Genomic DNA, 13,367 nt, shown 5'->3' with positions numbered 1-13,367 from the left:
ACAATTGAACACATCAAATTAGTCCATGCTTGGCCAAGCGCTTTAAGGGTGTCATCACTAAATCATCGAGATGCCCACAGATATCGCTTTTATCCTCTTAGGGTAAAAGGAACGGATAAACTTTGACTCATATGCTTGCTTTGTTTACTCATCAAATCACACACAACAATATGTTTTATAACACCAAGTTACTAGTACGTTTACATATTTTCAATGTGCAACCGACTCATAAATTGCAACTCATATCTCTCCGTTTCAAGAATATAAGATATTATTGTCCCACTAATCACTCGTGATAAAATCCATGAAGTGATTCAAGCTAGCGTGGGTTTAATTCAATACTCTAATCTTATTACAGAAGTACTCATGAACTCTGCAGCAAACTTGTGCTATGTCTAAACACTTTAGACAATCTACAGATGGATTCATGACATTCTTACCTCGTTACCTACTTACAAAGTATGATTGACTGTGGATGTTTGAATAACCTAGTTATTCTGGAAGTCAAAACATGCGAAGTGAAACACAAGAATAATCGAATTCAATATGGTCTCAAACTTTGAGTAAAACACTTATTATTTAATCACCATATCGATTACACATTATTCATTGTATAATGTTTCGAATAATCAACTTTATACTTGAATTACAACAATAGTTGTCCCATGCTCCAAGCATGCACACTATGTTTACCTATGGCCCTTACTTTGTAAAATAGATCAATTGAAAACGTTTCCAATGATACTCATTTCACAATTTCCAATCTGTATCACAAGTGTAAGAATACCAAATTCTTGCCACTATTAGAATATGTTAGATTCTAACATTTTATGCAATGGTCCATAGTCACAAAGACTTTGCCAATGATATTAAATAGTGCTCTATTGGAGATTGTTACAAGACAACTCTATAGACATGAAGTCTCACATTCAAAGTGCATTCCTTTGAACATCCTTCCTGTATAAACGTTTCTAACCTACATAGATTATCAATATCAAACTCCCGTTATGGAAACATTTCCATATTTCCCATACGACAAATCATTCTTAATAGATACCTATCTATAATGATAATATGGTCCATCCAATACTATACTTCCAACTGCTCACAAGCAACCAATCCTTAGCGAACCTCAGACCATCCTTGACAGTTGTTTAATTATTTTTAGTCATAACTGGTTATGTTCCTTTTTCCGTAATAATGCCCTGGGCAGTTGGAAAATTAGAATGGTCAGATATTACAGCATATGCAATCGATCTTATACCTAAAGCGTATGGGATACGATTCATAATGTCTCACATAAAGACATGATACTTTACCAGTCTCTTGCTATATTATTTCCATATATACAATTTCCCTTATGTTGAATCTTTTCAACATAATATTCATACATGTCCTTTGACTAAATTTGATAAAAATTTCTCGATCTAAGCTTTTAGATTTGAAATGAAGTATAATATTCTCTCCCTTAATTATAGCAAAACAACTTTTCAACCCCTGCAACTTTGCGAATTGAACCCTTTGTTTTCTATAACTAATATTGCTAACTTGCAATACTTAACATAATGATCATGCTCCCACTAACATGATGATTATTATTTTACCAGCATAACACTTATACTCCCACTAGTTTTGACATGTATTCAAAAAATAGTTGAACTTCTAGAAATCAATACTTATTCACTTTCTAAACCAAAGTTCATTTTTTTATACGAGATACTTCGATAAGACTTTATCTAAGCTTCTCAATCACATACACCTTTCCTTAGATTACTCGCATGTATGTCTAAACAATTCTAGAACTTATAGCAATAAGATCCAACTGTTTAGACCCTTTTGCCATTCCTCACAATTCCAACTATGAAGAGGGATGTCGTAATCATAATCGGATTTGAGAATGAAATTTACACAATTTTTATCTCCTTAAAATCTTCTTGGTGAAAGCGTTTCCTCACAATGATTTTCATGATACGGAGAGAAACCTTATGACACTTAGATTTTATGGTGTATGTGTTCCTATCCATGTGAATTAGTCATAACCATAATCATAAGACAATGTTTGTGACAAATCCAAACTCATATGGATTGAATCTTGTTCAATCTTAATTTCTTGCCTCATAACAGAACGAGTGTCCACCATTGCTTCCAAGTTGTTTAGCTGCTCACCCATACAGATCAATGTACTTTCATTGATCGAGGTGATTTGCCTTATGCAATCAATTGAGATCTCATATAACTCACATGCATAGTTGACTTAAAACTGGAATGGCACAAAAACAGGAATATGTCAACACGATAGGTTATAAACCTCAAGTCGTGTGCTAGTGATTAATAATAGGTTTATTCCTAATTAGCTCTTGAAACCTTTCAAGATCATTAAGACTCCCACTGACCTCTTGACATATAAGATTCTCTTGTCAAGAAACATTCCTTGACAAACAAATATTCAAGAGTTAGTGCGGGTTCTTATCAAGACAAACACTCCACATAATTGGTCTTAGTTGGTCTTTGTCTTATCCAAGACATCACAACTTACCAATTCCAAATGCGCAAAAGTAAGAAACTTTTCTACTCCACATTTGATGAGTGTTATAAACCTACTAAAGATGTGTTACTTAAGACATGTCACTCAATACATAATCTTGGAGTACAACTCCAAGACTTGATTTTGGAACGAAGTATGATTCACCTTTTGATTTAACCATTTCAACAATTCTCGATTCCTCTACTTAGAGGATCCATCGTGATATGGTTTCATAATCACTAAGATGATCATAAAACACGATACAAAAGTACTCCCCCTTCTTTTCAGATTAGAGAAACTTTTTATCTCTCTACCTAATTGATTCTTCTTATTTGTTCTGCCATTCATTGAAACTTTTCCAATGTTTCAGAATTATACCTAACCTTGTAAACACAACCATATTTACTAAACCTTTAGTAAAACATGACGAATGACCTTCATTGTTATTTGTGGTGGATTTTACCAATACACAACAATGTGTACTAGATCTCCCAATCCTTCACTTGACTCTTTGTCAAGGAATTAGTCTTAATTTCCCAAATACGAAGGGTCTCATTCATCACACAAAACAAGTCGTATGATTCCAAGTTTCTGTACAACTGAAACTTGGGTGATGAGAATCTTTCATTATTTTGAAAATCTCTGAATCTATCACAAAAAACATAATAAAGAATCGCATTCATTTCAACATTGCTAACAATAGATACATACAAACATCAATTTTCACAAAATGTCATTGTAAGGAAATACAAATAAGACAAAAATCAAAATTTTATTTTATTTATAAAAAATTGCGGAAAACTTGTCCTTACAAAGAAAAATCAAATGAAAACTATGCTATTACATATTCCTAAGCAATCTATCATAACTCTAAGCAGCAGCTTAAAAATCCGATCTTCGAACCATGCGATCGAAATCCATTTCTTCACGATCAGACTCAGCATGCTTCTTCCTTTAAGCTTCCTTTCTTTTCTTCGGTCCTACAAAGACATAAAAATGCAATCTTATCACATCATGTAATAAGAATCTACAAATAGGAACTTAATAAAGTTAGATAATGGATTTTACCTGAAGCAGAGTCATACATCTTGACTATCCCATCTTCGCGATCCTTCAGATAATTTCAGCAGCTTCGTAACCAATGCCCCTTCTCTTGGCAATAGAAATAAGTGGACTTCTTTGGAATAGCACACGGGACAATCTCAGATTTAGCCTTTATCTTGCGTAGAGAAAACTTTTCCGGACTTCCAGTGTTGCCATTGTCAATGTCCATGGAAGTTTGGGATCTTGATTTACCAGACAACTTTGCTTTACCATTGTGCCAAATCATTTCTGATTCAACAACAATAAGCAAATAGGTCAAATCAATGATGTTCATGTCGTGGTCCATCATATAGTACTCTCTAATGAACTCACTATATGATTCGGGAAGTAATTGAAGAACCCAGTCAACAGCCAACTTCCTCGGGAAAACAACACCCAACATTTCCAACTTGTCAATGTGTGACTTCATCTCCAAGACGTGTGCACACACAAACTTCCCATCTTCATGTCTTTTTGCCAATAGGGCTTGATTGATTTTGAACTTCTCAAGTCTTCGAACTTGTGGGTCAGGGAGAACTATTGGAGGAGGTGGAGGAAGTGAAACATGATTTCCAATTCCATGATCCAATCGTGGAACATCATCTTCAAGTGGAAAGCCTTTTCTAAAAGGTTTGGGAAGACCATAGTGTTTAGATTTCGACATCTACAAAACGGGAGAAATTCAAGTTAGTTGATTGAGTACTTAATATATCACTCAAATGAAATATCAAGGCTAGGACCCAACACAATATTCTATAACTCGAAAGAGGGATGCCGTAATCCAGCTGCAGAATATTTGAAGGTAGGTAAATGACGATTTACTAATTTCCACCATTAAAAACGAAAATTAAGTTTTAAATGAATTGAAAGAGATTCATTGAACTTTTCAATGGCATGTTTAATCTCGATTATGCCCTTCATGTTTCTGACTTGGATGCCGGGGATCACAAATAAGGTGTGGATAACCATGCAAATTAGCTTAGTACTCTCGAAGATGTTCATCACCTAATCAATGTGCGGGTTAACCACACACGCTCCATTGATCTATGATAAACTACCAGCTACCCATTGCCATCCTTCATTGGTCCCATATTAGTGTGTCTATTAACCACACACGCTCCACTAACGACCAACAAGGTGTAATGTGCAATTTCATGGATTAGCACCAACTCCATATTTTTCCTAAAGTAACTATGATTTGGGAATTTATAAAAGTGTTTAGTTACTTTGTATTTCGTTATACTTATAATGGAAGGTTGTGCCCTATCCTACCTGTTCGGCTAACGACCCTCCACTAGTCAAGAGTGTGGTAGGTAAGAGTAGATACCCATTCAATCGCCATTTTATAAGTAATTTTACTAAACACACCTTAGAGACCAGCTTCGTGGATGAGGCCTACTAACGGTAAGATTGACCTTTTACTTAATCATATATAGTATATTAGACTTTTAATTTTATATAGATAATGGTGTATTTTATACTTTTAATATACTAAGTGGTTATATTAATAAATTAGACTTTTAATTCGATTAAACTTAAATCATATAACTATGGATTTATTAATTCTCTCTTTTAATTAAACACTTAATTAATTTAATAAAACCATAAGGGTGTAATTTGAACTATTCAAAATACTAGGGGTTTAGAATTTAATATTTCAAAATTAGTACTTTTTAATTAAATTTTAAATTCCAAAACTTGAGGACATGTTTTGAAACTTCTCAAAACATTAGGGTTTAACTATTTAAAATTCAAAAACAAAAACTTTTAAGTTCGAATTTAAACTATAAAACCTAACGGGTGTAATTTGAAACTTTTCTAAATTACTAGGTCATATATTTGAATCATAATAATCCTATATTATCCATATTTAACCAAATCCACTAAATTTGATAAGGATAACCATACCAAACTTAAAAAATTAAATTTTGTCAAGAAAAACGAGTTTGGGTAATTATCCTCAACAAAATCTGGCCAAAATCGAAAATCCTGGCACCAGACCCCTTGGATTCATCGAGTCCACTATGGAACTCGTTGAGTTCATGCAACTCGTCGAGTCCATTCATGGACTTGACGAGTCAGCCAGTCAGAAGCTAAAATTTTCGATTTTCTTGTCTTTGGCAGTTCACTTTTGCATCCATTCACTAGAAAATGACCTAGGCTCTGATACCACAGGTGGGAGTTGGAGATAACATCATTCCTATGGTGTTCATGAACACTAATTGCTTTGATCTAGGTTTTCTACTATGAACATAACAACATTGAATACCAAAGCAATAACCTATGAACTAGCATACAGTAATCATAAATCATATATGATTAGGGTTTAGATCTTACCTTGATTATTATGTAGCAATAACAATCACAATCCTTCTTGATCTTGACTCTTGAAACCTTTGTGCCCCAAGTGTTGCACCTCTAATTGAGTCACAAACACCCAATGCAAGGAGATGACTTAGGAGAGGGGAAGAAATCGGCTAGGGCAACTCCAAGAAGCATAGGGCCGAATTCCTTAGACTAAGGGGTCTTTTTAAAGTTTTTTGGCTGCTAGGGTTTCAAGTGGAAACCCTAATTCTCTGCTTAGGCCTCAAGCAATCCATGGAACCCTTTTAGAAGGCCCCTTGGACGAAATCCTTATGGGCTTCCCATAGATTTCGTCTAACGTCTTCTATAGGGAGTCCATAGCCCAACCAGCAACTATTAGATAATTACAATATCAGTCCTATTTATTTAATCAGTATCTTTTGACCACCAAACTAATTCCAAATTCATTTCTGATCAATATTAATCAAATAATATGATTTCCAAATAATATATTAATCTTGTAATATATTAATAAAAGCATTTTGAGGATGAATTTATTATTCATATAATAAATTCTACTCTCTCTCCTCTTTTCATCCTATCAAGTTGCATGAGTGAAGGCAACCCAAAAGGACCATGCTCATAATCAAAATCAAGTACATACCAAAAATCGTTATGGGCTTAGACACCTAATCCAACACATAATACATCAACAATAGGAAAACATAATGGACTTTTTCAAATAAAGCAAGCAAGCAAATAAATAAGCAAGTTTGTAATAAAATTCTACAATGACGTTAATAAATGCTCAACTTCTAATTCAAAATACAACTTAAAGACAAAACCATATGTAGATACTTCCACTCCATCCATTTATTAGCATTGTGAACACAAAAAACATTTGTGAATATAAAGGATAGTTTAGTGGTTCATGAAAATGGGTACAAAGATGAAATACAAAAACAGACATTTGGGATTAAATTATACATAGACATAATAACACCTAACTACCTTGAAAGATGTATATATTCTTAGAGGACTTTCGTCGAACACATGATAGGCAATGCAAATCAACATTCAAAAATGAGTATTCATGTTACTATATCATTTAATTCTGCCATTGCACCAACTTCATCACTACCAATTCTCATTTTGTCCCACTAATAATTGAAGACTAAAGAAAATTTTGTGAAACTTTTAAAACGTTATAGATGCCCAAACAATTGATTTTTTGTCATCATTTTATACATTGAGATGAAATGGAATTATATATGAAATTATGGCATCTTAATGAATATCCAGGTGAATTTCAAACTAGATTGAGCAAGCATCAAATTCAGATTGTTAGCTCTCTAATTACGTCTCATGATGAACTGTAACACATAAGACACTTGCAAGGCTGAAATGAAGCAACATGGTTCCAGTAATCCATGATACAACCACCTGTAGAAAATACCTTCCCAATAGTGATTATCTTTGGTAGTGATTGATAGTGTCGATGCAATTTGTGGGAGGAGGCGGTGTTGGGCAGAAGGCAAGATCGGAGTTAGGTGTCATTGGTTTTTTGCGTGAATAAGTAAAGCAGATGGACTAGGCCCATCTTTTAATTAAAACCAACGCGTGTTTAATTTCAAATGAGAACCCAAAAAGGTTAAGAACTTTAAGAATCATTTTTTAAAATGTTTTCATTAAAATAATTTGGAAAAATCAAACATTAATATTTTAAGTAAAATTTTGTATTCCCTACTTTACAATTAATTGCCACTTGTTGTTGGATTGCAGTCGGACCGCCTCCAAACCACCGTCGAACCGTTGCCGAACTAACACCAAATTCAATGATAATTTTGAGTTCGTGTTCATAATTTAATAGAACAAACGTTATAGTTCACATTTCTTTGGTAATACTTAAAATAGAGAAATTTTTAATAAAAAAAAAAATAGAATGTGTCTTTACAAATTCAATATTCCTTTTTCTAAATTGTAAGTTTGTTTAAAAAATATATTGTGTATAAGATATATTCTAAATTTAAAGTACATTCATCACAGTTTAATAAACATATTAATTCAATAATACAAAATTTAATATTTTTAAGCATACATTTATTCATATTTTAACACAAAATTTATATAAATTATACAATTTAATACAATCAATTTATAGTTTAATATATAAAATTCACAACATAACATAATACAATCTATTATATACTAATTCACATATTTAAAGAAGTTAAATTCAAACTCTACCACCACCAACTACCATACGCCACCACCAACCACATTTGTTATGGTCGCAATCATCATTCTAATAAGACATGTATATAAAATCATTAATTGATTACTCAAATACTATATTCACAATTTAATATACCAATAAATTCACTTATTTAGAGTTCAATGCAAAATAATTATAAAAACTAATTCACTCTTACATATTTATACAACACAAAAAATAAATATATCAACAAGAAAATTAAAACAAACATTCATAGTTAAACCATTCTATGTTAACACAAAATTCATTAAAAAGTTATAACTTAATATCGTCAATTCACAGTTCAAACAGAAAATTCATAGCTTAATGCAGTCAATTCATAGTTTAATACACTAAAAACATAGTTTAATACACAAAATTAATAGCTTAATATATAGTCAATTCACATTTTAAATAAAAAATGCACAACTTAATACAGGTAATTCATATTTTGAAACATAAAAATCACATTTATACAAAAAAAAAATCACATTTTAGTACACAAATGGTATAAATTCATAACCATATTATCAATTTAATTTTCTTAATATGATTAATTCTCATTATAATAAACAAAATTCACAACTTAACGCATTCACAGTTTAATACAAAAAATTCACAGCTTAATATAGTCAATTTATAATTTAAACAGAAATTTCATAGTTTAATGCAATTAATTTATAGTTTAAAACACAAAAATCACAGCTTAATACATAAAATTCTATAAATGTCCTTTTTTTTTAAATAAATAAATAAATAAATAAATAATTAACCCTAGCCCCCGAGACGTATTTTTAAGTATTGAATTTTAGCCCTAAGTCGTACTAGTTAACGGGGTTTACACATTGGGGTGTTAAAAGCTACATTTTTTATTATTGAGGGTTAAATGGTAACTATGAAACTTAAATTGTAATAGATTATTAAAGTTGGTGGCTAATTGGTAATTTTTGGACTTAATATGAAAGGATTTATAGTGGCAGGGGCTAAAGGGTAATTTTGGATTTAAACTGAAAAAGATTTTGTGAGGAAGGGCTAATTTTGGAAATATGGACAAAAGTTTGAAATGAGACACGGTTTTAACCCCGTATCTCTTTTCCCTCTCGTTTGGAAGATGCGAACCCTAAACCTAATCTTCATCAACTGCCACCATGTGAGCCTCCTCATCCGCCACCTCTCTTCTTGTTGTTTTCCTAATTAGACAAGGTCGTCGCCTACTGCCTCGCCGATAAGCGCCACCTCAACGCTACTTCCGAAGACGTAAGAGAAACCGGAAGAGCAACCGAGACAAACGAAAGAGGCTGTGAATGCCACTACTTGAGTTATGAACGACCGAAGGCACTCGGTAAGCTAGCTATAACCCATTTATTCTTCTCCTTCGTTCTTTCCGGTGTGCGTGACGTAGGGAATGCCCTTGCTGTCGTTGCCGGCCTCAACCGTCGTTTTCGCTAACTTCGACGTTGTCAGCCACCAAGTAGGTGGCCGAGGGATGTTGTTTCACATCGTTTCTTACTTGTGTTGCTGCTAGAATCATAAAGAATGACAGCCGGAGGTGAGGCGTACCACCATAGCAGCCAACCATGGTGTCTGTCATTTTCTGCAAGCAATTGCCGTCACTAACCACCGTGGGAGGTGGTTGTGTGTGTCCATATTATGTGTGTGTAATTTTGAATGTTATATCAGTTTTTCATAGTCAAAAGTGAAGAAGATCACCACCACCACCACCATGAGGTGGTGGCTGCCGCCGTGAACAGCCATGGACCACCACCGCCCGAGGTGGTAGTATGTGGTGATCGACATAATGAAACCCTAATCGGCCCAATAGCTTAATCATGGGCTTAGTTAGCTTGTGATTGGGTTGGAAACCCTAATTAGGGTTTAGAAAACCCTAATCTTGGATATTTTAGTTTGGACTTGCCGAGACCCGCATTTTGGACCATTGGATTGAATCTATGGCTTATGCCCGCCACATGGTATGATTGGTCTAGTGGAGTGATGGACTTAATGCATTAAGTCCTTAATGGGTTAAGTAAGAACACTTAACCCTAATTGTCATTTTATGTGAAAACCCTAATTTTGTTTAGGCCTTGAGGTGGGCCTTTCTTTTGGGCTTTGTTGATTGGGCTATTGATGGACCATCCAAGAACAAGTATATGGACTAGAATATTTGGAAGGGCTTTAGGGTAATGCCCATGTGAGGGGTGTGGGCCTAATTTCGAAAATTGGGCCATATGTGGGCCTTAGATCATTATTTGACTTTTAGGCCTTCAGAAAATGAGTTTGGGCCTTAATCTTGGATCAAGCTAGGTTAGGGGTAAAATGGTCCTTTTACCCTCAAGTGTGGGTTTATGGTTATGCAGTGAAACCCAAATGGTTAATTAGGTTTTCTTTTGATGTTGACAGTTCGAGGATCTGTCAGCCGGCAGCCAGAGATTTATTTGCGGGAATTCAGTAGTGTGAGGTGAGTTTTCTCCTATAAGAACAAGTCTAAGGCACCAATGTCGGCCCATTTATGTATGTTAGTATATTCCGGACTAGGGTCCAATGTCGGGCAGTATCCGATGTAGGTTTATATGTTTCCGGACTTCAGTCTGATGTCGGGGCAAGCACGAGGATTTGTTTGTATGCTTGATATCTTCATGATTCTTGCGTGTGCTTGTTTTATATGTTTTCGGACTTCGGTTCGATGCCAGGAAAAGCCCGATGAATGATTGTATGCTTCCAGATTTCTGTCTGATGTGGGGTAGGGCCCGAAGAATGTTTATATGTTTATGTTATGTAACTATATTTATATTTATTTGTTGATATGTTTATATGTATACTGGAATTCGGTCCGATGTCGGGCGGGGCCCGATGTAGCGGGCAAGGTCCATGATATTTTATTATGTGATTATGTGATTATGTGTATGGTATTTAGTAGTATGGGAAGAATCAGTAAGCTTCGTGCTTACAGTTTTTAGTTTTGGTTTCAGGTACTTCCGGTAGCAAAGGGAAGAACTCAAGATGACAGAAGTGCACACACCATGATTTTAGCCTGGGATGTTTCTACTCTGATATGTTGATAGATGTTTATGATGTTTTTGAGATACAATGACTTATGACTTTATGTGTTGATTTGATACTTATGGTTTTATTAATAATTAAAAACGGAATTTTTTATCATGATTTTTGGATGTTTCAAATTCACAGCTTAAGACAATAATTGAAACATTTAAACATAAAAATCACAATTAAAAAACCTAAATTAATATATTTGTTCTCTTTCGAGAAAACACTGACATAATAACACACATTCTAAACTTAATTCACGATATAAAAACCATAAAAATAAGTTATAAACACCAATTTTAGGAAAACATTATAACAAATAAGAAAACAAATTTCGATTCATAACTTAATATTTTATACAAGTATTATAACAAATAAGAAAACATTTGGTGCATCAGAAAGGTATTCACAATATTTCTATATCTAACATTATTTACAAATCTTAAAAATTATAAATAAAAAAATCACAATTGACTTTAGGTTATTCACTAATTTTTATTAAACCTTTAACACGAAATCAGTAGCAAAGATGGAGTAAGATGCAAACACCATAAATAACCACGTAAATAATTATATGAAGATTTAAAAAAAAAAAAAAAAAAAAAAAAAAAAAAAAAAAAAAAACTTATCAAAGTTTCGTCATAACAAACCTGTTGTGAAGAAGAGGAGTGACATTTTGTGAAATGAGTAAGGCACAGAGGTTGCAACAATACCGTCAAATCTCGTAGATCTAACTCTGTCGCTCACCGAATCTTGTAGATCTGGCCGCCCAAGCTGCAGTGCACGTGGATCTAGCCTTGCCGGTCGCCGGTAGTGTTGTGACCATCGTCAGTGGTGGCGGTTAAAATCCTCGACGAGCGTCATGCAACACATCTGATGGCGACATTGCAACATAATCGGCAGCAAAAAAATCGTTGTGACAGAGGTGGAATCAGATTCAGTGATGACATTTTGAATAGATTTGAATTCAGAGCTTTGAATGTTTGCGTCGTTGAAATTTTTGTTGCCGACAAGTGGTGAAAAAATGGAGGCTTTGTGGTACTGATAAAAGGAGAAATTAAGCTTAGGGATTTAACTCTTGTGACAATATTTCAACGAGTCTGACATATGATGACTTATAATTTAAGCAATATTACAGAAATACCACCGTGACTATTAAAATGTAAATATGAATGATTTAAGCTATCAAATTTTGAGCAATATTTCGATCATTTCCACCGCCATGTTAATTTCTTTTATTTAGGGAATAAAAGTGGTTCTCAAATTGGTTCTTAATCTTTAATGGTTCTTATTTGAGCTTTTATATATATATATATATATATATATATATATATATATATATATATATATATATATATATAAAGAGGGTTAATAGAGGGTAGAGTTAGGAACTATACCTAACTCCACCACTGTTCATCGAGTTATCTAATTAACTCTATCATGGTGACTACCTCCGGATCCTTCCCTACTACTCTTCTACATCTAATTCCTTCTGCAACATCCATATTTCTCTCCCGTCCTCGTTTCTAGTGTCTTCAGTGAATCAAAGAGCCGTCTACATCTTCTATTTTGCGCTTCTTATTCATTGGCAACATGTCGGAGGTAACATTTTAGATCCCGTAGATGTCGATTGGTGAGACTCCTCCAATTTCCGTCTTCTTCAATCGTCCATAGTATTAATTTCTTATGATTATACATAAACACTTCAATCGTCTGATGTATCACCACTCTTTCATATCAATCCAAACCATTAACTTTTATTAATTCCTTTCTTGTGTCTTCTTTAACCTCTTGACCCCGACCCTACACGATTAGAGGTCATGGCCCGCTCATTTTGCTTATCTGCTTCCATTATGCGTACTTACTCTTCCAATCTTTACCAATAGAGGTTGGGGATGTCGATTTAAGTTATGTCTCTTTTTTGCTCCGTCGATGGTGTTGTTTGATTTTGGTCTCTGTGTTGAAGTCACCCGACTTCCATGAGCAAGTTGGTTCCAAGTTCAATTATTGGTTGTCAAGTGTTTTCAATACTAAAGCGACGAACTCAGTCGGGACATGAAGTTGACCTCAGATGTTGTTGTTTGTTGTTTCATTGCATATCAAAATAATTTTTTTTTCTATAGTTGATGATTGTATCATGTAGTTTGAAGCATCGGT

General features: G+C 33.9%; 1 long non-coding RNA gene across 1 annotated transcript; it reads right to left on the bottom strand.

Annotated features, from left to right (window-relative positions):
• Window positions 1-8,010: 8,010 nt before the first annotated feature.
• LOC111889032 (uncharacterized) lies at window positions 8,011-12,418 on the bottom strand. Its single transcript, XR_002849393.3, has 2 exons — window positions 11,861-12,418; window positions 8,011-8,216 (listed from the first exon to the last, which is right to left on the bottom strand). It is a non-coding gene; the product is annotated as an uncharacterized LOC111889032 (long non-coding RNA).
• Between the last annotated feature and the right edge of the window lie 949 nt (window positions 12,419-13,367).

The sequence above is a fragment of the Lactuca sativa genome, chromosome 4 (assembly GCF_002870075.4).
Source record: "Lactuca sativa cultivar Salinas chromosome 4, Lsat_Salinas_v11, whole genome shotgun sequence".
NCBI lineage: Eukaryota > Viridiplantae > Streptophyta > Magnoliopsida > Asterales > Asteraceae > Lactuca > Lactuca sativa.
The sequence above is the reverse complement of the archived record's forward strand: the minus strand, read 5'-3'. Positions and strand labels throughout refer to the sequence as shown.